This window comes from Siphateles boraxobius, unplaced genomic scaffold (genome assembly GCF_051911475.1).
Source record: "Siphateles boraxobius isolate OS27281-9 unplaced genomic scaffold, OSU_SipBor_1 29, whole genome shotgun sequence".
Taxonomy (NCBI): Eukaryota; Metazoa; Chordata; class Actinopteri; order Cypriniformes; family Leuciscidae; genus Siphateles; species Siphateles boraxobius.
In genome coordinates, this window is record NW_027508908.1 from 5034208 (window position 1) to 5057705 (window position 23498).

The following is a 23498-nucleotide window of genomic DNA, read 5'->3' on the forward strand; positions in this document are numbered from 1 at the left end:
CATCGTTAGCATAACTTTATAGCAACACAAATCAAAATGATTAGCCTAAAACTAGAGCGTCCCAGTCTATATTTTATCACAACAGGGAAGATAAATGTGACCGGTCACGGAAACTAGGGACACAAGTCGGTCCTGGGGCATTTTAAGTTTTCGTAGATTTTGAAAGTGTAGTCTCCAAGCTTTCCAACGATGTGTAACATGTGGAAATCTAATAATATTTGGAGAAGTTGTGGCCATTTGAAGATAGGCACTTAAAAAAGCTCAAAGATGAGAAAACAACCTCTAAAGATTGTGCAGTTCTCACCTGTCTCTGCTGCTGGGAGTGACAACAGGGCTCATTTACATCTCATTTAGATAAGCCATACCCCCTGTAAAGCTCCCCCCTGTGCTTTACAGCTTTTTTGCACTTCGAATGAGTGCACTTCTGCTGCACTAGGCGAAAAACAATTGTGCTGCCCCTCTATTTGCAACGTACCAGCAACAACACACAAAGACCAATATGCCAAATAGCCTACATATAACGCAAAACCAGCAACAACACACAAAGACCAAAATGCCATATACATATAACGCAAAACCAGCAACAACACACAAAGACCAATAAGCCATAGGCCTACATACTGTATAACGCAAATAGCGCGTGTGCCCAAAATGTCAACAATATTAAAGTTTATGCAGGAGGCAAATGCCTGCTGGCATTTTTCTTTAAGCAGTCATGACAGGAATTTTCCAAATAATCACATTTCACCTCAAATTACTGTTGCAAATCTCTTTACACCACTTTCTTATGTGCATATACACACACAAATGAAATGTCTGCAAGCACATTATATCATCAGCAGGTTCAGCATCTTAAATAACGACTAAAGAGCAAATGAAGCCAAAGAGCGCCGCGCCAATACCTCCGGTTCAGTTTCCCGAGCCCACGAAGTGCGGCGAAAACATTTTCGGTGTAACTGCCACGGTTCAGCTCGTCTGCGACAATCTTTGCGGCATCCATCTTCATTGAATTTTGATATCAGATAGAGCTGGCCAGAGCACAGCATAATAAGTAGCCATGCGGTTCACTTGGAGGGCGGGGGCAAAAGCGCCGGGTTATTCAGTATGGAAAAACACACAGACAATGACACGCCACGCCCCACTGCATGCTAGAATCTCCGAAAACAAGCCGTTTTCAACCTCAAAATGTAAGCTTTTAAATATACCAATACTGCTATCTCAAACATGGAGAGGCTTCTTCGTGATTTCAATTAACAGATTCTGCAAAAAATTGAAATTCACCAATTTTGAAAAAAAACTCTTCTTTCTCATTTTCCTCGAAAGTTGTGCTGCCGACTTGTGTCCCTGGTTTCTGTGACGGGTCACACATACCTGCGTGAAGTTGGCCCCCCACCCAACGCAAAACGTCGTCAAACTGTACTCAATCGTTTGTGCTCCGTTTGTGCTGGTTTGTGCTGTAAAAAGTTTCGTTTGTGCTGTTTCGGTTTTTTAGATATTAAAAGAATATTTTTAGGTCATTCTGAGGTCACTCAGCCCCCCACATGCTCCAAATTCACCCAAAATTGGCTCGTTCGTTTGTGCTTCGTTTGTGCTGGTTTGTGCCGGTACAATTTTCGTTTGTGCTGCGTTGGGTTTTAAAATATCGGAAAATTGAATTATAGACGATGACGTCACCAGCCCCCCACATGCTCCAAATTCACCCAAAATAGACGCAATTGTTTGTGCTCCGTTTGTGCTGGTTTGTGCTGTAAAAAGTTTCGTTTGAGCTGCTTCAGTTTTTTAGATATTAAAATAATATTAGGTGGTCATTTTGAGGTCACTCAGCCCCCCACATGCTCCAAATTCACCCAAAATAGTCTCGTTCGTTTGTGCTTCGTTTGTGCTGGTTTGTGCCGGTAAAATTTTCGTTTGTGCTGTGTCAGGTTTTAAAATATCAGAAATTGAATTATAGACGATGACGTCACCAGCCCCCCACATGCTCCAAATTCCCCCAAAATAGTCTCGTTCGTTTGTGCTCCGTTTGTGCTGGTTTGTGCTGTAAAAGGTTTTGTTTGAGCTGCTTCAGCTTTTTAGATATTAAAATAATATTAGGTGGTCATTTTGATGTCACTCAGCCCCCCCACATGCTCCAAATTCACCCAAAATAGTCTCGTTCGTTTGTGCTCCGTTTGTGCTGGTTTGTGCTGTAAAAGGTTTTGTTTGAGCTGCTTCAGTTTTTTAGATATTAAAATAATAGGCTATTAGGTGGTCATTTTGAGGTCACTCAGCCCCCCACATGCTCCAAATTCACCCAAAATAGTCTCGTTCGTTTGTGCTTCGTTTGCGCTGGTTTGTGCCGGTAAAATTTTCGTTTGTGCTGTGTCAGGTTTTAAAATATTAGACGTTCAATTATTGTTGATGACGTCACCAGCCCCCCACATGCTCCAAATTCACCCAAAATAGTCTCGTTCGTTTGTGCTGGTTTGTGCTGTAAAAGGTTTCGTTTGAGCTGCTTCAGTTTTTTAGATATTAAAATAATATTAGGTGGTCATTCTGAGGTCACTAAGCCCCCAAGAGGCCAAGAGAACAGCAAAACTATCCTCGAGGTGAGCACACTTTTAAAGTAGAATTGACGAAGACGTTCTGTCATTACATAATTTGTTCAATAAACAATTATCTTCACTTCAGTCTCTTCTGATTGTATTTTATTTTTACGAGTCTCATCTGCTACACTTCACTGCCACCACTAGGGGCAAGTGACACTTCTGTTCAAGAATGCTCTTGTGTAAAATGCTGTAGAGTTGGTGGAGAAAAGGTCGATATAAATCAAACTACAAAAGTCGTTACTAATCCAAATTTCTGGCCAATGTAAGTATACATTGTTTTAAAACTGTCAGTTACAATATTAGTAGCTTCAAGAATAATTGTACAGCATTCAAGAGAGCTTGTTACTTGTTATTGAACAGAAACCTCATTAATAACACTTATGTTACTAATTTAGCTATGAAATGCTGATTACAATTGCAGAAATGTGCCTTTTAGTATTAAAAAACGACCATGGGTCACATGTGCAACTGTATTTAACATTTCATAGCTAAATTAGTGATATTAGTGTTAGCAATGAGTTTTCGGTTCAATACTGACAATCTAGGTGTCAACATACCATATTGGTCCTAATATAAGGTATGTTATCCATCTACATTATCCTTACTATATTATATTATCCTATTATTCTTATATTCAGACCAATACAGTAATATATTAAAACAAATTTATGCTGTACATGATATTTTTTGGAGTCAGGATAATTGAGGGTAATTATGTTGTGCTTATGCCAGATGCCCAAGAAACCAGCAGTCGACAGGGATTCCATTTTCACAGTCCTGTGTTCATCAAAAGAGGCCATAGTCCAAAATGGCAAAATAGCTACTCCTAATCAGAGCATCTGGACAGAGCTTAGTAAACAGCTAGACAACAAGATCACTGCAAAGGCACTATACACTTTTGTTAAATTAAACAGACACAATATCTGGACTGCTTTAGGGTTTACTCATGAAAGTGATCATGAAACAAGTGGCAGTAGTGATGACACTGATTTTGAGCCAGGGTCCCTTTCCTCCAGTCCAAAAGATTGCTGCACTTTTGATTTTGAAGTTCCATTTCAGAAATGGATTGAATTTATGCCTGAAACAGTAACATACAAAAACAAGTTCTCTAAAACAAAAAAAAGGGAATACACAATTTTGAAGCCTGGTATCTGGACGCATGTGATAAATCATCACATTTGGCAAGAAGTGAAATGCCCCTGCACATTTGCTTTTAAAAGAGCCAAGGTCTATCCATCAGTCACAGACAAATTTATTGTAATCAGAGGCAGCTGTAAGGAGTGTCGTGGCCACATTCACATAAAATGTGACAAAAAGCCTGAAATAAACAGCAAAATGAAGTTCAGGTGTTCACTTAAAAACACTGATGACTCCCTGCACACTGGCTGTTCCAAACGTGCGATGTCTGGTAACTTGCGTGTGCAGATATCCAAAGAACTGTGTGAGGGTAGAAAGGAACCCCATGTATGGAGGGCATCAGAGGCAACAAAGCTGATGGATTTTGGAGATCCTGAGCCAAGTCATCTGCCTAATTTGGCCACCCTGCGCAAAGCAAAGCAAGAGAGAAATGATTTAGAATTAGGCGACAAGGATCCTATTCTGTCATTGCAGATGCTAAAATACAGTGCACCTCACAGTGGTAGCATTAAAGACATTGGACTAGACAAGTTTTTCTGTCACTATTGGAGTCAAACACAAATGTATATGTACAAGACATTATCAAAGACATCTACTAACCCGACTGTGAGTTTTGATGCAACTGGCTCAGTGGTGAGGAAACTACAGAGACCAAATGGCAAGTCTGGCCATATATTCCTATATCAGGGTGTTGTGGCAGGGGGTGAGAGCTCAAGTGTCCCAGTGGTGCAAATGCTGTCAGAGAGACATGATGTTAATGCCATAACACATTGGCTGACAGAATGGATACGCGCAGGTGCACCTACTCCAAAAGAGGTTGTGAGTGACTTTTCTCTGGCTTTGCTCGGAGCTTTGGTCAAGGCTTTTACTTCTCATCCTGATCTTAAGACCTACATCAATGAGTGTTGTGGTGTCTTACTCGGTAGACAGTCAGCAAAAGTCCCACCTTGTTTCGTGCGGGTTGATGTTGCACACTGCATCAAGATGATCTGCCGGTGGGACTGCTTGAAAAAAAAAACACATCGCATTAAAGATTTCTTTGTTAGGTCAATAGCTCAGCTTCTCATGTCACAATCCATGGACGATGCAAGAGAGCTACTAAGATGCATTACTATTGTGGCTCTCAGCGAAACAGAGGGTAGTGACAGCTCTGGAGCCCCCCTAATTTCTGAAAGGTGCAAGAAATACCTAAAAGCCCGAATTGCAGAAGAGCGTGTCATCATTCCAGATGTAGAGGGTGCGGACCTGGAAGAAGTGGATCCATGTGACCAAACACAGACAGACCTGCGGCAGTGGGTAACAGACATATGTGAGGAGAGCAGATCACTTGCCACATCTAATGGTGATCATGACAATATGCACTTCCTCCCTGAGATTATTCCAAATATAATCTGGCTTGCAAATTACTTACCTCTCTGGACAGGGGTAATGATCCCTCACTTCCGGAGCTCCAACATCACCGCAAGTTCAGCCAATGTCGAAGCTGAGTTCAAAAACATCAAACGTGGCCTTTTCAAGCATGAACACTTGCCTATTCGAGTGGATCGATTCATTGCTCGACATCTGTCCTTCATTGAAGGCAACATGCGTATTTTTTCTGCAAAACAAAAGAGTGTGGAAAAAGGTGAAGAGGATGAGGCTGTTGCGACAGTGATCGACACAGGAGTCAATCCACTACCCACCGCAACCTGCAGGATAGATGGAAGGCCAGAGATGGATGCTTCCTGCTCTGGGAAGTCTGACACCGTCACAAACATCCATCCAGCAGATGAAGAAGCTGTTGAAAACTGGAGAGGCTTAGCGGTTCCACCCAAAAAGAGGAAGAGGAGTTCATACCTCTCTCCTTGTCCTGAATGGCTCCATGCAGATCCATCTGTGAGAGGGAAAAGACTAAAAGTGGACCTGTTGAAAAATGGAAACAATCAACAGCCTGTTAAACTCAGGAAATCAAGAATATCTGTGCTTAACACATGTGCATTTGATGCTTTTTGTCAATGCTTATGTTGTGCTTACTGTGATAGTGTCACTTTTGAAAATATTGTTTGCAATGAGGATTCCAACAACCTCCTCCAGCTAGTGAAATCCATCACCACAAAGGGTCTGAATGCACAGGCCTACATACAGAGGGCAGAACAGCTGAGCGAAATATTCAAAGCTGTCCGACTGAAGTCGGGTGCTCTCCAAATCGATGCACAATGCCACATCTCCACTATCATTGAAAAGTCAATGACAAAACGCACTTGTGTTTCATTAACAAAACAGTGCTCCTCACAGTATTGTGGTCTCAGCAAACAAGTCACAAGGGAAATTGCATTTGTTTGTACTTCTGTTGCTGTACTGCAGGCTTCTGGCATGGCTCATCTTCAGACCGCAGTGGAAGAAGGCCTTGACCTTCCGGAGTCCCCCTGCCTCAGGCCGATCCAAAGTCTGTCACAGTGTCCCTCTGCAATCAAGACAGATACCTCAGAAAAAGTGCTCTGTGCAGGGAAAGTTTCACACAGTTACAGTTTGGGAGAACTTATGTGGATTGACACTGACCTGGGAAGCAACTCCACAGAATTTCCTTTGAGTGAATTTCCCTCCAATCTGATGCTCCAGGGAAAGAGATTTACTCTACGGGCAGTCATTGCTTTTAGAGGAGGCTTAACCCAGGATGCTCTTGGGCATTATGTGGCCTACTACAGGAGGTCTCCATGTGTCTGGGAGATGTATGATGACCTGAGAAGTGGAGTGACAGCAGCGTCAGATAAAAACAAAATATGCCCACATGCTGTATTATACACAAAAGACTGATTGCACTATTTATATTTAATTTCACAAGTTAAATTATTTTGGTTGAACTTTTTATGCCACATACCCTTGTTTTCCTACTCCTGTGCTATTTTATGGAAGTTTGCACTCAAGTCTATTATTTTGTGTGGTATCTTTGGTTTGAAGACAGATTTAAACTTGTCAGTATTAAGTGTTTTTAAGTTTAAGTTTTTAAAGTTTTTTTGTTTTTTTGTTAATGGATGTTCGATAGTAAATAATTAAATTTCAAAAGTTAAATCATTTTGACTTAATTGAGTCATGAGTTTCCTCATACATAATAATAATAATAGTAGTAATTAAATGATATACACACAGACACATAAATACACAGACAGCAGCCTAGTCAAAAGATTTAAAAGGTTTATTTTTTAATGTTTCTCAAAGTTTAATGTTCCCTTATGCTCACTAAGGCTATATTTATTTTATCAAAAATACAGTAATATTGTGAAATATTATTCCAATGTAATACTGCAGGTTTATATGTGAATATATAGTAAAGTGTAATTTATTCCTGTAATCAAAGCTGAATTTTAGCATCATTAGTTCAGTGTCAAATGATCCTTCAGAAAACAGTTGTGCTGCTTATTGTTGTTCTTTTCTTCTTCTGAAAACCAATATATACAACAATTCAAAGATTTTGGTTAAGTGATATAAAATAATACTTTTATATAGCAAGGAAGTAATAAATTGATAAAAAGTTGATCAACATTGATCAAAATTAAGAACCTTTCTTAACTGAGCATGCACGAATAATAATTGAGCATACAATCAACATTTTACTATGATTTCTAAAGAATCATGTGATATCGAAAACTGGAGTAGGTCTAATGATACATAAAATTCAGCTTTTACATCAGTCTAAATGACATTGTAATTATATTAAAACCGAAAATAGCTACTTTAAATTGTAATAATATATATGTTTCATCAAAAAAGTGAGCTTAAGAGACATAAAAAAGAAGAATCCAAACTTTTGACGCCATAGCCAATAGGCCTTTACACACATAAACACAGCAAACAGATTATGGTGCGTGTATTTGTGACAATTTTCATATATGTTATAAACAAAACACAACATACAGTAAGTAAAAACACTAACCTTGAAGTTGCATCCACATCCTGTATCCGCAGTGTTCGTTAAAAGTTGAAAACGCACAGGATAACATAACCTAAGTGAATATTGTGATTTGGTTTGCCGATTCTTTAGGTCTTACCTTGTTACTTTAACTAGCCTACTGTTAAAAAAAAGTGGGCTGGTGCACTGTCTATAATTCTCTGTCATTCAGTGTCTCGCCCAAACGGAGCACAAACGAACGAGACTATTTTGGGTGAATTTGGAGCATGTGAGGGGGCTGGTGACGTCATCAACAATAATTGAACGTCTAATATTTTAAAACCTGACACAGCACAAACGAAAATGTTACCGGCACAAACCAGCACAAACGAAGCACAAACGAACGAGACTATTTTGGGTGAATTTGGAGCATGTGGGGGGCTGAGTGACCTCAAAATGACCACCTAATATTATTTTAATATCTAAAAAACTGAAGCAGCTCAAACGAAACTTTTTACAGCACAAACCAGCACAAACGGAGCACAAACGATTGCGTCTATTTTGGGTGAATTTGGAGCATGTGGGGGGCTGGTGACGTCATCGTCTATAATTCAATTTTCCGATATTTTAAAACCCAACGCAGCACAAACGAAAATTGTACCGGCACAAACCAGCACAAACGAAGCACAAACGAACGAGCCTATTTTGGGTGAATTTGGAGCATGTGGGGGGCTGAGTGACCTCAGATTGACCTAAAAATATTCTTTTAATATCTAAAAAACCGAAACAGCACAAACGAAACTTTTTACAGCACAAACCAGCACAAACGGAGCACAAACGATTGAGTATAGTTTGACGACGTTTTGCGTTGGGTGGGGGGCCAACTTCACGCAGGTGTCACACATGTAACAACGTAACATTTAACAGGCGTCCGACAATCTACCTACCTATAACGATATAAATCTCTGCACCATTTATGTAATTTATGTATAGTGTATAGATTAGGAATATTCATAATGAAAAGCATCCACAGAAACGTCCTGGTTGCGTATGCAACCCACCGTTCCCTGAAGGAGGGAACGGAGGACGTAGTCGACGTCGACTGAATTGGGATCACGCTAGGGAGCCTATCATCTTCGATTACTATTGAACGAGCCAATGGAATTTGGCGTGCGTGATTTGCATCACACACTACGCCCCCACGGCGCGGGTATAAATACGGAAGTGGATGCACGTCTAGTTGGTTTTCGCTGAGGAGCCGAGAGTAACCCGGGGTCAGCGGTGGTCCAGCGGTAGTGGCAAGGGGACTACGTCCTCCGTTCCCTCCTTCAGGGAACGGTGGGTTGCATACGCAACCAGGACGTTCTCTTTCAGTCGATAACGTCGGACGTAGTCGACATTGACTGAATTGGGATCACCTTTTGAACACGCCACTAACGCTGCCACCTTCCAGTGCCTAAACCAAAGCCTCCTGATGCCCTCGCAAATTTAAGGCGGGGAAGGACAGGGCTTAGGCCAGGGAAGTCACTGCTGTTCCTACAGGACCACTGGGAAAGCGGTCCCCGTACATTGGAAGGAAGGGACGCTGCGGAAGCCACATCCAACCCAGAGGGAGGTAACGTGGAAAATACACATATGAACTGGGCGGAAACCGGGCAGTCTAACATATGGAATGTCACTGGGGTGGCTCCAGCCTAAGACGGGGGAGACAAACCGGACAGTGACGGCAGATAGACTCTGCCGAGGGAAGACATGGGCCCGCCGCAGGGAGCCGTATCGTGGAAGAATACGCATATGGGGTCGCCGTAGGGACCGCAACATATGGACCCAGCCTAACACAGGTTCCACACTGCTTATGAGTGGTAGGCCTAACACCAGACATTCCGCACGTCCGACGTCGGAGGGGTGTGGAGGAACTCAACAGGGTTCAATTTTAAGGGAACTCAACTGGAGTAGAAAGGCGCACGTATCCAGTCCATAGGAGGGGAATGGCGCAGCAAGCCGACACTTGAACCGGGCTCACGGTGAAACTGGCTTCATGAGAAGGGAGCCCATGGGAAGCAGCGGTTCAACTAGGTGTCGTCCAGCCCCCAACTCTAGAATCTGTTTAGCAAAGCATATCGTCAACGCCCAGGTGGAGCACTTTACACTTATCATAGAGGAGCTCAACACCTAAGTGGACATGTTGCATCTCGGATTTTTACCGAAATGAAGGCAAGCACTAAGTGCAACCTTGCATGGAAACAGCCTTCCCTCTCTGCTGAATTCCAACAGATATTTGTAGAGCTGGTCTGAGGTCTATGGCTTGCGTTCTGTACACGTCCAAGCGAACGGACAGAGAAGCCAGGGCTGGATCTGCCTCCTCCCGGGCAGCGCTTGCAGGCTCACCACCTGCTCCTATTACGGGAGAAGTAGGAACCTTGGGCACAATCCGAGCCGGGGTCTCAGCTTGTGAGAGTTAGCCGGCCCAGACTCCAGGCACAATACGTTGACCAAAAGCGAGCAAGTCCCTACCCTCTAGTATAGACCACGCGAGCAGGAGAACTGATATAACAGAATTTTTAACTCACTGCCTGCAGTGGCTCAGGGGCGGTCTCTGCAGTGCAGTCGCACCAGGGACAAGGCCCAAGAGGATAAAGAGGGACACAAGGATTTACAAGACCTTGCTCCTCAGGAACCTGACGATCAGAACGTGCTTCTGCACACTTTTGCAACACGATGAGCGTCGTTTAAACACCGAGGCAACATCATTTTGAGGGTGAAGGAAAACAGCCTACTGCAACCCATTTTGCAGGAAAGAGAGCACTGAAGTGATCGAAAGCTTTCAGGATCTCCTCTGGAGAGAAGACGCACTCAACGACTAGGTTCCACTTCTAAAGGCGTAAGCACGCTACCCATTTCTAGGGGGTGCTCGCAGAAGTGATGGTAACTATCACATGCCCTGTGATAGCCACCTGAACCTCCGCGTTCAGATGTAAGAGGAATCTCCGGGGGAAGAACGCGGGTGCCCTCGTGCCCCGTCCCTGAAAGAGTTTCCAGGGGAAGTCAGGAAGGCTGTCGATGGGAACCAGGTCTAGTTGGGCCAATAAGGGGCAACTATGAAGACCTGTTCCTCTCCTGACTTAGCACGTAGGTGCAAGCGACGGGCGCAAAAAGACAGGAGCGTTGCTCAACACAACATGTGAAGATCACTGGGCTTCAGGAGCATCTTCTGCTCAGCACTTGAGTGTGACAAGTTCACTGAGCTTCAGGAGCATTCCTGCTCAACACCTGAGTGTGATAAACTCACTGAGCTTCAGGAGCATTTCTGCTCAACACTTGAGTGCGAAGAACTTCACTGAGCACCAGGAGCATTTCTGCTCAGCACTTGAGTGTGACAAGTTCACTGAGCTTCAGGAGCATTCCTGCTCAATACCTGAGTGTGATAAACTCACTGAGCTTCAGGAGCATTTCTGCTCAACACCTGAGTGCGAAGAACTTCACTGAGCACCAGGAGCATTTCTGCTCAGCACTGCGTGTGACGAATTCACTGAGCTACCGGAGCATTTTTGCTCAACACCTGAGTGTGATGAACTCACTGAGCTACAGGAGCATTGCTGCTCAACACCTGAGTGCGATTAACTTCACTGAGTTTCAAGAGCAATTCTGCTCAACATGAAGTGTGATGATTTCACTGACTTGAGCAGGCGCAAGGCGACCATGAGTTGCAGTCACTTTTAGAAGGCTCACTGGGGTTAAACGCATTTCTGCGGGCCCCTGGGGCAGCTGAGACCCAGTGTTTGTCCAAGGGTAGTCCGCTCGGTTTACACAAACACTGGCGGAAAGATGAAACCGGGGGGGCAACTGAGCGGCCTCGGAATGGTCATGACCCAGCTGGAGTCTCCACTTGCCCTGGCTATAACTGTCGTGAGGCTCGATGGCGGCACGATTGAGTAAAGCGGGAGGAGTGGAACAAAGCGCCCTCAGAAGCGTCTGACTCCAAGGAGGAGGTGACGGGTGAGTTGTGACATGCAGGGGAAGCTTGCGCAACGGTCGCAATGTCTAACAACTCGAGGCACGAATGCCCGTGTAGTCGGGGGTCGCCCAGGCCCCCGTTAAAACACGCCCTTTGTACATGGCCCCTCTGTTGAAGAGGGTTTGGCAGCAGACCGGGATGAACTATAGTCACACAGGGTGAGCTGCTCTGCCACGGTCACCTCGGGACTCGATCGTGAAGGTAGCGCTGAAGCGGTCACATATGGAGGAAGCCAAAGGCTGCAACTACCATATACCACAGGAGCCTCTGAAAGTTCTTTCAGTGGGACCCTTTCTCACTTCAACACCAGCTGAACACATTCTCATTGGAGAGAAGTGTTGGACCGAGTCCCTCTCCAAAACTGAAAAAGAGATACTCAGCCCGTGGGCGAGATTACTCTCTTCCAGTTGACCTGAAGACCCAACGGGCTCTGGAGCACTCGAGGGGAAGGACACTGTACTGATACTCCACCCTTGGACGCAACACACAGGATGGCCTGCGGTGCGGAAGGTAGAGATCTGAAGCACATGTCTTTCAGGTCGGAGCTGCAGACCAATCTTGGGCCAAGATGGTCACGACTCACCACCTAGTAGCACGAAAAACGAGTTTGCAACTGGCCTTCGTTGCAAAAAAACTCCAGCCGGCCCTCCAACCAGCCAGAGGGAGTGGATCGGCGACCACTCCACGAGCAACTCCTCCATCCCTGAGAGCCCGTCCAGGTTCAGCGTTTTCTTTTGCGCTGATGCTTACCACCTGGCTTGGCAGCGCCTGGAGCAGGCTGGGCGCCCCTTCCGCGGCCGGCTCCACGCCGGAGCCGTCATCTCCAGAGTTCAGCTCCCCCTCCGATGCTGCGATTGACATCGTATCCCCTGGAGGGGCCCCAAATGACACGGCTGGCCTGTCCATTACAGAGGGACCAGCGGGATCAATGGGGAGCTCCACCGGTTGCGGTGTGAAAGAGGAGTGAGGGACCCACGGGGCCTGGCCGGGCGGATTACCCCTCACTGTGATCCTCAGATCACCCAGCTTGGATGGCACCCCAGTCTTTCTCTGGGAAGGTAACCCAGAGGAAGAACAAGGGCGGGGCCCAGAGGTGGGGACTGCACCAACGCTTTTGAAGAAGGCGAGTCTAGATCTCAACACCGAGATGGTCATGTTCCCGCAGTGAGAACATGACTCATCCACGAAAGCTGCCTCGGCATGCTGTAAGCCCATACATGCGACACAACTTTCGTGACCGTCAGAGGGGGATAGTGCCAGACCGCACCCAGAAACGCACGGATGGAATGGCATCTTGAAAAAGACGCACTCACACCCGTGTTGCTCTTTTAGGAAATGGGACCGTCACCAGTGCCGAAGCACATAGGGAATGACCGCGGCAAACACTGAATAGTCTTTCAACCAACAGTGAAGCACTCACTTCTCGCCCTCTAACCAACCGTCAACACACAAACAAACAATAGAAATTTGATGCTGTTAAAACAGCAGTTGAGAGCTGAGAAGCTCGCGATCACCGCTGCACCACGCTGTAGAACACCAACACTGGAGAGGTCTTCCCGTAAGAACACCGACACACTCGCTCGTTGAATACAACAGCACTCTTCAGAGACATCAAAGACGAACAGCTCCGAAGCGAAAGGCAACTAGACGTGCATCCACTTCCGTATTTATACCCGCGCCGCGGGGGCGGAGTGTGTGATGCAAATCACGCACGCCAAATTCCATTGGCTCGTTCAATAGTAATCGAAGATGATAGGCTCCCTAGCGTGATCCCAATTCAGTCGATGTCGACTACGTCCGACGTTATCGACTGAAAGGGAACCTTTATTAAATTGGTTAATGACAACTGACTGATAAGAGTAAGAATAAAACTGTAAAAGGCATTCATGTCTGTGAGCACCTGACCATCCTTGTCTCTAATTGTAGAAATAGTAGAACTTGATTCATCATACTTCAATCGCAGAGCCAGGAGTATTTCTCTATCCACATAATAATGCCACCCAGTACAGTGCAAAATAAATGCAACTCTAGATGCCAAGAGGGAATGCTATTTGTCTTTCAATGCAATAAGAAAGGTAGCTATTTCCTCTGAGACATCAGCAATGAACCTGCTATATTCAAGCAACTTTATTTTACTCTCAAGATCAGAGTCTCTTATTCTGTGATATGGAGAGATGGAACAAAATACAATACAGTTCACCCCAATAAAGCACTTATGCTTCTGGGCATTATGGTCCCCCATTCTAAATATTCAGTGTCTTATTGGAGAGAAAAGGCGTGTTAAACTTGCACCCTAACAGTCTGGTGGAAGTCATTAAGACAAGTAGAAAATGCCCAATGTAAAAATCAACAAAAAAAAATCATTTATTTCAACAGAAATAAAACAGCTAGCATATAAGGAAATACTACTGTCTCGTTTCCAAAATGCCATTTATTCGTTCATACTTGTTCTCTCTGCACTCGTCATATACCTCATGTGGAGAAAAACAAGGCTACAGTAAAGCATGGCTGATTTATCATATATTATTGCATTTTTTGTGTTAATAGCGTCACACCATATGACTCGGGATGCTTCAGAGGCACTTAGCGCATGGACGTTTGTTTCCATCAGTGTTTAAATTACAGTGGCTGTTACTTTTTCATTCCTGCGATTTTAACTTAGAGAACCCCATTTGGCAGAGTGAATGTCAAGCTACTGCTTTTACTGTCTTAAAAAAACAAGTACCAAACTGTCATCAGAACACATGATGTGCACCAGCGTTCACAAGCACTTAAAGGCAACTTCTTTATCGCTCTGAAAGAAATATTCATCATTGCTGCCTTTCATTCTTCATTTGTCTTAGTTTTACTTACAAGCACAAACAAAAGAAAGGAGAGGGAGTGTTATGTTGCTATTTTGAATTATTTATGCCACGTTTTCTTTTGTCTCTGAGAGAGCGGCAATGACAGAGTGTTTTTTTTTTTTGCTTAAGAAGGAACAGATGCTTCTTAAAAACATGCCCTCTTCTCCATCTAATCATATAGTAAAAATCTACTGAAGCTAAAGGAATGCACAAACAACCTTTATCAGACATCCACCATTTTTATCCGCAATGTCCCTAACAGATGCTTTGGGAAATAAAACCCAAACTAAAACCAATCCAAATGTGCAAAGACAATGCTGCCTAAAACCAGACACCTCTGGAAGCTAAACCTCCCTTAATGTGTGATACTGTGTATACACTCGTCCACTAGTTGTTGATCCAATGTAGAAGAGTCTTGTAATATTTATGAGGTTTGTAACTAATGGGCCATTCACTCCAAGAGCGATAATTATAACGTTAACTATATTAGCATCAACTGCGGCGGACGATAACACTGTTTATCGTGAGCGCAGGCTTATACGTAGAAGAGCCTTGTAATGTTTATGAGGTTTGTGACTAATGGCACCATTCACATCAAGAGCAATAATTATAACGTTAACTATATTAACATCAACACCAGCAGACGATAACGCTGTTTAATCGCAAGTGCATGCTTATGCCGCTTTAAATGCTCAAGCCAAAATGCTCTAAAATCAAAGTGGAGAGGATTCTGATTGGCTTTCAACATTTTTATCGTTCATTAGCTGAAAATAACCCACACATTTTGAAAGTGATTTCATCAATATCGTCCCTCTGTGTTGATATCATTATAGCTGTGATGTGGACTTTGCTATTCTCATAGAATTAGAATGATTATTAAAGATGTACCTACCAGTCCACACCAGAACGATAACTATAACGATAACTATATAAGTGACCACACCAGCACGTTAATGTTAGACGTTAATGTTCCGCTTAATATAAGCATGTGCTGCAGTTTTAATATGCCATCTGCCAATTAAAATGCTTGCACCATTTTTTAAAGGCAGGTGAATTCTGATTGGCTGTCAATGTTTTTATCGTACATTGATATCATTCCTCTGTGTTGTCATCTCTATAGCTGTTGTGTGGACTTCCCTATTCTCATAGTTCACACTAATGGTGCATTCCATTTTCCTTGGAAGTGGGAAAGTCCTAGTTCCCAGTAGGAACTTTTAACGGGAACGCCCCCTCAAGTCAGAGTTGCGACTGGACAACTCAGAATCCTTCAGAATCCAATATGGCTGCTCGGCGCATACATCGTAGTGAAACTGTAGTGATGCATTGCTTACTAGGACTTCTGTTTGTCATGATACTTGTGGACATGATACTTCTGCATTATCTGTGCAAAGTACCACTTTTGTATGTGTTTTTATTCCAAGCACATAAAAGGTTTGCCTGGAGGCGTCCATCCTGTTTTTCTGACCTGTGTACTGGAACGCGGTCAGCTCTTGTGTGACGTTATTCCATGCTACGACATCCCTCATCTGATTTAAATGGAACACTGTATGAGAATGATAACTTTAGCCTAAAAATAACTATAACGGTAAAGCCGCTTTAAGGCAAGCTTCCAAGGTTATCCAAAAAAGCGTAACACAATGTTACACAGGCAAACAAAACAGAGGCCTTTTTTTAATGGATGTCAATGGAGGAGAGGCTTGACTGCGCTGAATGAACTGCTTTTGTGAGAAAATAGCTAATCACTTAATAAATTGACAGCCTATTGGCTAGTCTTCAACATGTTTGCCTTTGAACATTTGTTTTTGATTTATTTTGTCATGAGATTGTATGTTTACGACGAACAAATTGCTGTTTTATAAGAGAAGTCACAGACAATTTTGCAACAGGGGTTCCGTTTATGGCACTACTCAACTATCCAAATCATGCGTTTATTAGCTTCATGTTTCACGTGTAGAAACATTTCTCTGGGTTTCTTATGTACGGAACAGATAGTGGAAGAGACAGGGCGGGTTATGAATGAGTCAGCGAATGAGTCAAAACAGCGATCACGGAAGTGAATAAACACAGTCAGGCAGACAGCGCTGGAAACCGCTAATGCTCATCTGATCGCGTAAATCAATTAATATAAATTATGATTCTGTAAATGTGAAGCAAATGTGTAAATATCAATATTGCAGATATGAGCATTTTTTTTACTAAAAGCCAATGAACGCTGTTCAGTGAAGCTATGTGAACACAAATAAACCGGAGCAGACGTGACTGAATATGAATGCGTGTTATTCTATTCAAAATATCAAAAAATGTTTGCACTCCTGACATAAATTAAGAAATTAATGTTACTGCCACAGTTATCAAATTACTCTTAAATCTTTGTAATGATACTCAAGAGTGTGATGTGAACGTGCAGTGAATGTTGAACAACACTATGTAATTTCAGCTTAAATTATATTAAACTGACTTTATAAAAATGAGTTGAATCTTGTATAACTTACAAAAAAGCTGAAAATTGCTTAAATTACTTTGATGAGTTAAAGCAATGTAAAAACAGATGTTGTCATGACTTATTGATCATATAATTTTTTAAGTTATTGAACTTTGACAAAATTACAATGACTTCAAGACTGTAATGTGATTAGTTATCAAGTCTTGCTATCTCCCAATAATAAGACTTTAAAGTGGAGTGGAATTTGATTGGCTGTCAATGTATTTCATCAGATAAAAAAAAAGTGAAAGTGAAACAATTCTGAAAGTGAAACAATGATTATTAAAGCTTTGTCGTCGTTCCAGTTATCGTCCCTGCCCTGGTGTGAACGGGCCTTAAAAATCATCATGCATGACAACAACATCATAACAGAGGTAGAAAGCTTCAAACCTTGGTGTTTCTAGCATAACGTCCTGTGGTGGGCATTTTGGAACGAGAATAGAAACAGACTTAAGCATTTATGAAATTCACTGATATTCCAGCATAAATATTAATGTCACTGTATATGCAGGACTGCTTTAAATCTGAACTGTTTTCATTGACCTTTGCCTCATGCCTTAAATTATACTTTCATTTCCTGCTTATTTCAAGTGGGAAACTAATCAATGAGAATGGGTTTAGTAAAAATGTCCACATGTCTCAGAAACCATATATTCCCTCTGGCGCTATTCAAATCCAGTGCTCTGGAATAATGCACATTGCAATTTGCAATCATCCAATCCCACCTTTGACACCATAATATATTATATTTAATTTCAGTTTAAGCAGCATGCTAACGAGTAGTTTGCTTAACCCTACAGTATTAGCTTACTCTAATTGACCAAGCTGACATAACTGAGCAGTTGTTTGAGAAGTCTTAATGCGTGGTTACTTACAGCACTTGCCACATTCTCAAGGTTTGTTTGATTTGATTCATAACTTGCACATGAACAAGCAAAACTGACACTTAAGTTAATAAACTGAGGTAATAAGCATTTCTTTCATTATCTGTGATAGAGAACTCACTACTGTGGTATCGGGCTTTCTTTAAGCAATTCTCTGATGCCTTAGCCTTTGTGACCATGTAGATTTAGTTTTTTCTATGCCAAGTTCTAAGCTATTGTCAGTGTGATTTATCCATTTGTGTTGTTTGGGGAAGTGTGGCACGTCTGAACCCTGGCTACTTTAAATTCATCACCGTTTTTACCAGCGGGAGAAATACACTCAAATCATGTCTCAAGAATGCACTCTCAGCCACTCTAGGCATGTTTGCAGGGGAAAGGAATATCAAAAAAGTGCCTTAAACCTGTCTGCGGAGTAAGCTTACAATACTGAGGAAATAGTTTTTTTCCAGATCTGCGTTTGTCATGAACTTCTATCTTTATAGAAACATTCTTAAGTCAAGATTTATTTACAGCAAGTCAAGGTAAAATGACTTACAATATCTGTAAATTTAATACATCCAAAATTACGTGAGTTTATAGCCTACTTAAAACTAGAAAAATATCTGCCAATGAGATATTTTTTTTTAACTTAACATTACTTTACAATATAGTTTTTTTATTGTTAGTTTATTTGTCAGATATTTGTTCGTTTCAAACAAAGCATTTTTTATTTAGCTAAATTCAGAAACAAAACGTTTCTTTTGCTTTCATTTTGCTAAGAATGTTTAGATATTTGTAAATGGAAAACAAGACAAAAATTAAAAGTTAAAAAAAATCATGATTTTAAATTACTATTATTAAATGTTGAAATTAACCAACTTAGATTATTAAATTCTGAAGTAGTATTGTTTATTGCTAGTTCATGTTAACTGCAATTATCTAATGTTGACCAACAAAATCAGTAACACTTAATAAGTATATAGTAAAGTACTTACAAATCATTTGCAAACTGTTAGTTTATGGGTAATTCATAGTTTATACATTGTAGTCTCTCTTTTGGTAATATATTAATATGCTATATACAAATAGTGAGTTATTCATTAATTGTCACTGTAATTAACAATGTGATTAATTTTTAATTAGCTCATATAAAGAGTTTGACCATGTTTTGTATGCTTTGTTAACAACGTATTAACCATATAAGTGATGTACAGTATTTTAAACCAGTAGTAATGGAGTTATTAATGGCTATTTGGAGTAAATAGTTCTCACTTTAGATTAGGTCATGGGAAATCTGGAACGTGTAAATGTTACCAAATAATCAAGTGCTTCAACTTACTTGAAATGTCACACATTATAATTAGTAATAAGTAAAATATCTCCATTCTTCTTTGACTTCAAAATGAATAATTAATAATTCAGAATGACCAAGTACAGAATTGTGGCTATGGAGAATACACAAGCCCTTGAATCATTTATGTATTCTCAGTCAAAGCATGGGAATTTATGGGGACATTTGATAGATGTTCTTAATGTTTGAGCTCTAAGTAAGTAAAACCAATACTTATGCTAAAAAAAATGAACTCGTTAAAAAAGACATGCAATTTCTAACCCACTTAGCTGAGAGAGTATATTTACTTTTTAAAATAATTACATTAGTTTGCATCCTTTGCGTAAGATCAGTCATATTTTACAGTGCATTTGACAGTAAAAGTAAATCAGATTTTAATTAATTTCTACAAAAATAAGTTTTTATTGTGTTGGTGTTACCACAGTGTTGGTCTAATCAATTACTGAATAATTATGTAATATAACTAAAAACAGCTAGTTTTATGACTGCCAGTTAAATTTGCCCCTTTGTGCACTAAAAACCGATGACTGTTTCAGCACCTGGTAAATTACACGTCTGAATGTTTACTTAACCGCAAACAGATTCAAAACAGAAGCTGAAAAACGTAATCAAGGAATAATAAACAGCAGGGCAATAATAAAAGCAGGTTAATGGCTAAATTTGTTGGCTAATGAGACTTTTCACAATCACTTAGAAATGTGCGTGTAAGGCGGCATGAGCTGTTCTTCTACAGATATTTCACTCCAGAACTGTCTCCTTAAAAGAGATTCATTTTGCCCGGCAGGCACAAAATTAGGCTGGAACTGTCCAAGGTGCTGGCCTTTCATCTGCAGTCCTCACCTCATCTGTCTCAAAACACCCAATTTAAAGAGAATCATTTGGAGGGGGGAAATAGGAGCATGGAACACTTTTGTTAACGTGAGTCTCTTCAGGCAGAAATTCTTAATTTCTACCCAAAAAAATTGAGGCAGGAAGATCAATTATCATGTGGGAGGATAAATCAATGTAATGTAAGGAGCAGGATGATCTGAGTGCAAAATAAATACTGTGAGAAAATGGTATCAAAATTCATTTAAATCCACACTTGGTGTCTGGAATCTAATTTAATTTTCATTAATATTTAAAATGTGTAAAATGCACTGTGACAAACAGCATACACACACACACACACACACACACACACACACACACACACACACACACACACACACACACACACACACACACACACACACACACAGACACACACAGACACACACGTACATTTAAGAATTATGTAAATAGCATATTCACTCATTGCACGATGCATTGTTTCTTATCAATACTTTTCACCACTCCACCATTTGGGAAAAAAATAGCCACTCAGACAAAAAAAAAAAATATATATATATATATATATATATATATATATATATACTTAGTGCACTTTAATGAAAGACACTACATTTGGAAGAAAAGTGCAGATCCAAGACAAGATACTTAGAAAAAATGCTGATGAAGGCATTAAAGGACTTTGCATTGGATATAGCTGGAAGCACAGTGAAATTCATCATTAACAAGTACAGAAAGTGAGGAATAACTATATATCTCACTGTAATTAAAAAATGGATGTCAATGGCAGCCTATTAAACATCATCTGAAGAGCATCCTTGGACATTTATTAGAATGAATACATAGTTTAATGAAACCCAAACTGAACTTTGGGCTCCACTGGTGATCTTGGGGACAATAGCATCTGGTTTGAGCATATTTCTTTGTAACATGGTTAAAATGCTGTAGATTTTTACTATGATATTCAAACAATAAATGTCGTTTTGGAGAATTATTTCCACATATGAATGAGGCCTGAAACCGATCTGAGAATAACGGAATACATGTGCTTTTATGCAATCTGTCATATCCAATCTGTGCCACATGGGAGGAAAAAAAAATCTGAATTGGGTCACTTGAACTATGTAAATGTGGTCTAACTTCCTCACATATAACCATGGCTATATGCTGTAATACATACTAAAGTAAAAGAGTCAAAGAGGAATGTTTTCCCGGCACTATATACAGAAAACGGTTACATCATTTACATAGTTGTCTGTTATAGAAACAATGCCAATGTTTATAGTGGCCTCTTTAAAACAGAAACATTGAGCAGGGGCATCAAACTTAGTTCCTGGAGGGCCAAAGCCCTGCAGAGTTTAGCTTCAACCTTAATTAAATGAACCTGATCCAGCTAATCAAGTCCTTCAGGCTTATTTGAAATCTGCAGTATTGGAGCAGTTGGAACTAAACTTTGGGAGCTGAGTTTGACACCCCTGCCTTAGGGGGTATTTACACCACACCGTTTTCAACAAAAAAACGAAAAACTTGGCCATTCATTTACACTACAATGGCATTTTTGGAGACTGAAAACACATAATTTTGAAAACGGGTTTCAAAGTGCAAGTTTTTGAAAAGGATATTGTTATCGTCTCCATGTAAACTACAAAAATGGTGACATCATGCACATGCATATAACATATTGGATCGCTAGAGATGACATCGAAAGTGAAAAACGTTGGTCCAAAATTTATATTTACACACAAACTGACCACCAACTGCAACTTTCGGATGCCTTCTTTCTTTTTTTAGCTTGACTGTCATGGAATGGAACACACAGGATTGTGGGATATTAATGGCAGCGAAGGATCATCTATGCTGCCTTCAAAAATAGATCAGATAAAGGTATCTCAGTAGACAGGAAGTGAAGATAACATTGGATTCAGACGTGGCTTAAAGGGATAGTTCACCCAAAAATGAAAATTCTGTCAGTATTTACTCACCCTCATGTTGTTCCAACCCCGTAAGACCTTCGTTCATCTTCGGAACACAAATTAAGATATTTTTGATGAAATCTGAGAGCTGGATCACTCCTCCATACTAGTCCATAGGCTTCTTGAGGGATTGAACTTGCCGGCCTCGAAAAGTTATTAAAGACATCGTTAAAATAGTCCAAATGACTACAGTGGCTCAATCTTAAGTTTATCAAACGCCGAGAACACTTTTTGTGCGCAAAAAACAAACAAAAATAACGACTTTATTTCAATTCTCTTCATTTATTTCCTTCTCTCTGGGGCTCGAGTCAGTTTACTAGTTTAACAGCGTATGATCATTTGTTGTACGTCACACGCATCACCCACATGACCAGCGTCGGCCAATAGTGAGCCTACGTGTGACGTAGCTCTACGCAATTACACTAGTTTAACTGACTAGAGACCCAAAGAGAAGGAAATGAATAGTTGAAATAAAGTCGTTATTTATGTTTGTTTTTGCGCACAAAAAGGATTCGCGTCGCTTGATAAACTTAATATCGAGCCACTGTAGTCACTTGGACTATTTTAACAATGTCTTTAATAACTTTTCGTAATTTTGACACATTGTCATTTGTATGTGAAAAACGCATCGTTTTAGTACATCGTTGTCGTGTAAACGTACCCTTAAAATCTTAAAAAACAGAGTTAAAGCTATTATCACAAAGAATAATGTCTGCACCAAAAAAATAAAGAAATAAGATTGTTTCCCGACAAATTTCCTAAACAGAGGTATTGATCAGGCAAGCAGATAGTCAGGCCAACCATTGGTTGGGCGAATGCTTCTATGTTTGCCTGGTTGGAGAGCTCACTAGCAACCACCTATTAATGGCTTACTTATATTTGTCTCTGTATATTAAGCTGTACTTTAAATAGGTTAAACATCGAAAATAGTTACAAACTTCTACTTCTACTATAGTGCATTGAATTTTGTAAAAGGATTTGATAGTGCTTCAGAAAAGAGCAAACCATTACATAAGTAGCTGTATTTCCTGTTTTTTTAGGCATGGAACTTTGGCCTTTTTATTTCTTGGATGTAATTAGGTTAACCTTTTAGATACTATATTTGGAACCCAAAAGACTTATTAACTCCCCAGCATTGGACTGTCTCTTGCTCTCTCACAGGTCTGGGCCGAGTAGCCAATCTCCCGTCCAGTCAAGGAATTCATTACAGGTCAAAACAACCTAGCGCTCTTTGAAGCAGTGCCCATTACTCTTTGCTGGACATTTTAGGAGGTCTTACTTGCATGAAAGAACACAACCGCTCTTGGGAATCTCTGCAGATCTAGGTCCAGCAGAGTGGGCTTTGCCCCATTGAACCCCCGCCGAGTCAGCTTCCCTTACCCAATTTTTCATGTTATTCACATAAATAGAAGCAGTCAAACTGAACTGGGGTCCTGTGATAAATTCTCAAAGACCTACTTGTCTAAATCCAGTTGTTGGCATTTGGTCAGACGTAGGCGTTAAAAAGGGACTTTACAAATATCTTTGTTTGATTCGAGAGCCAAATATGCTAA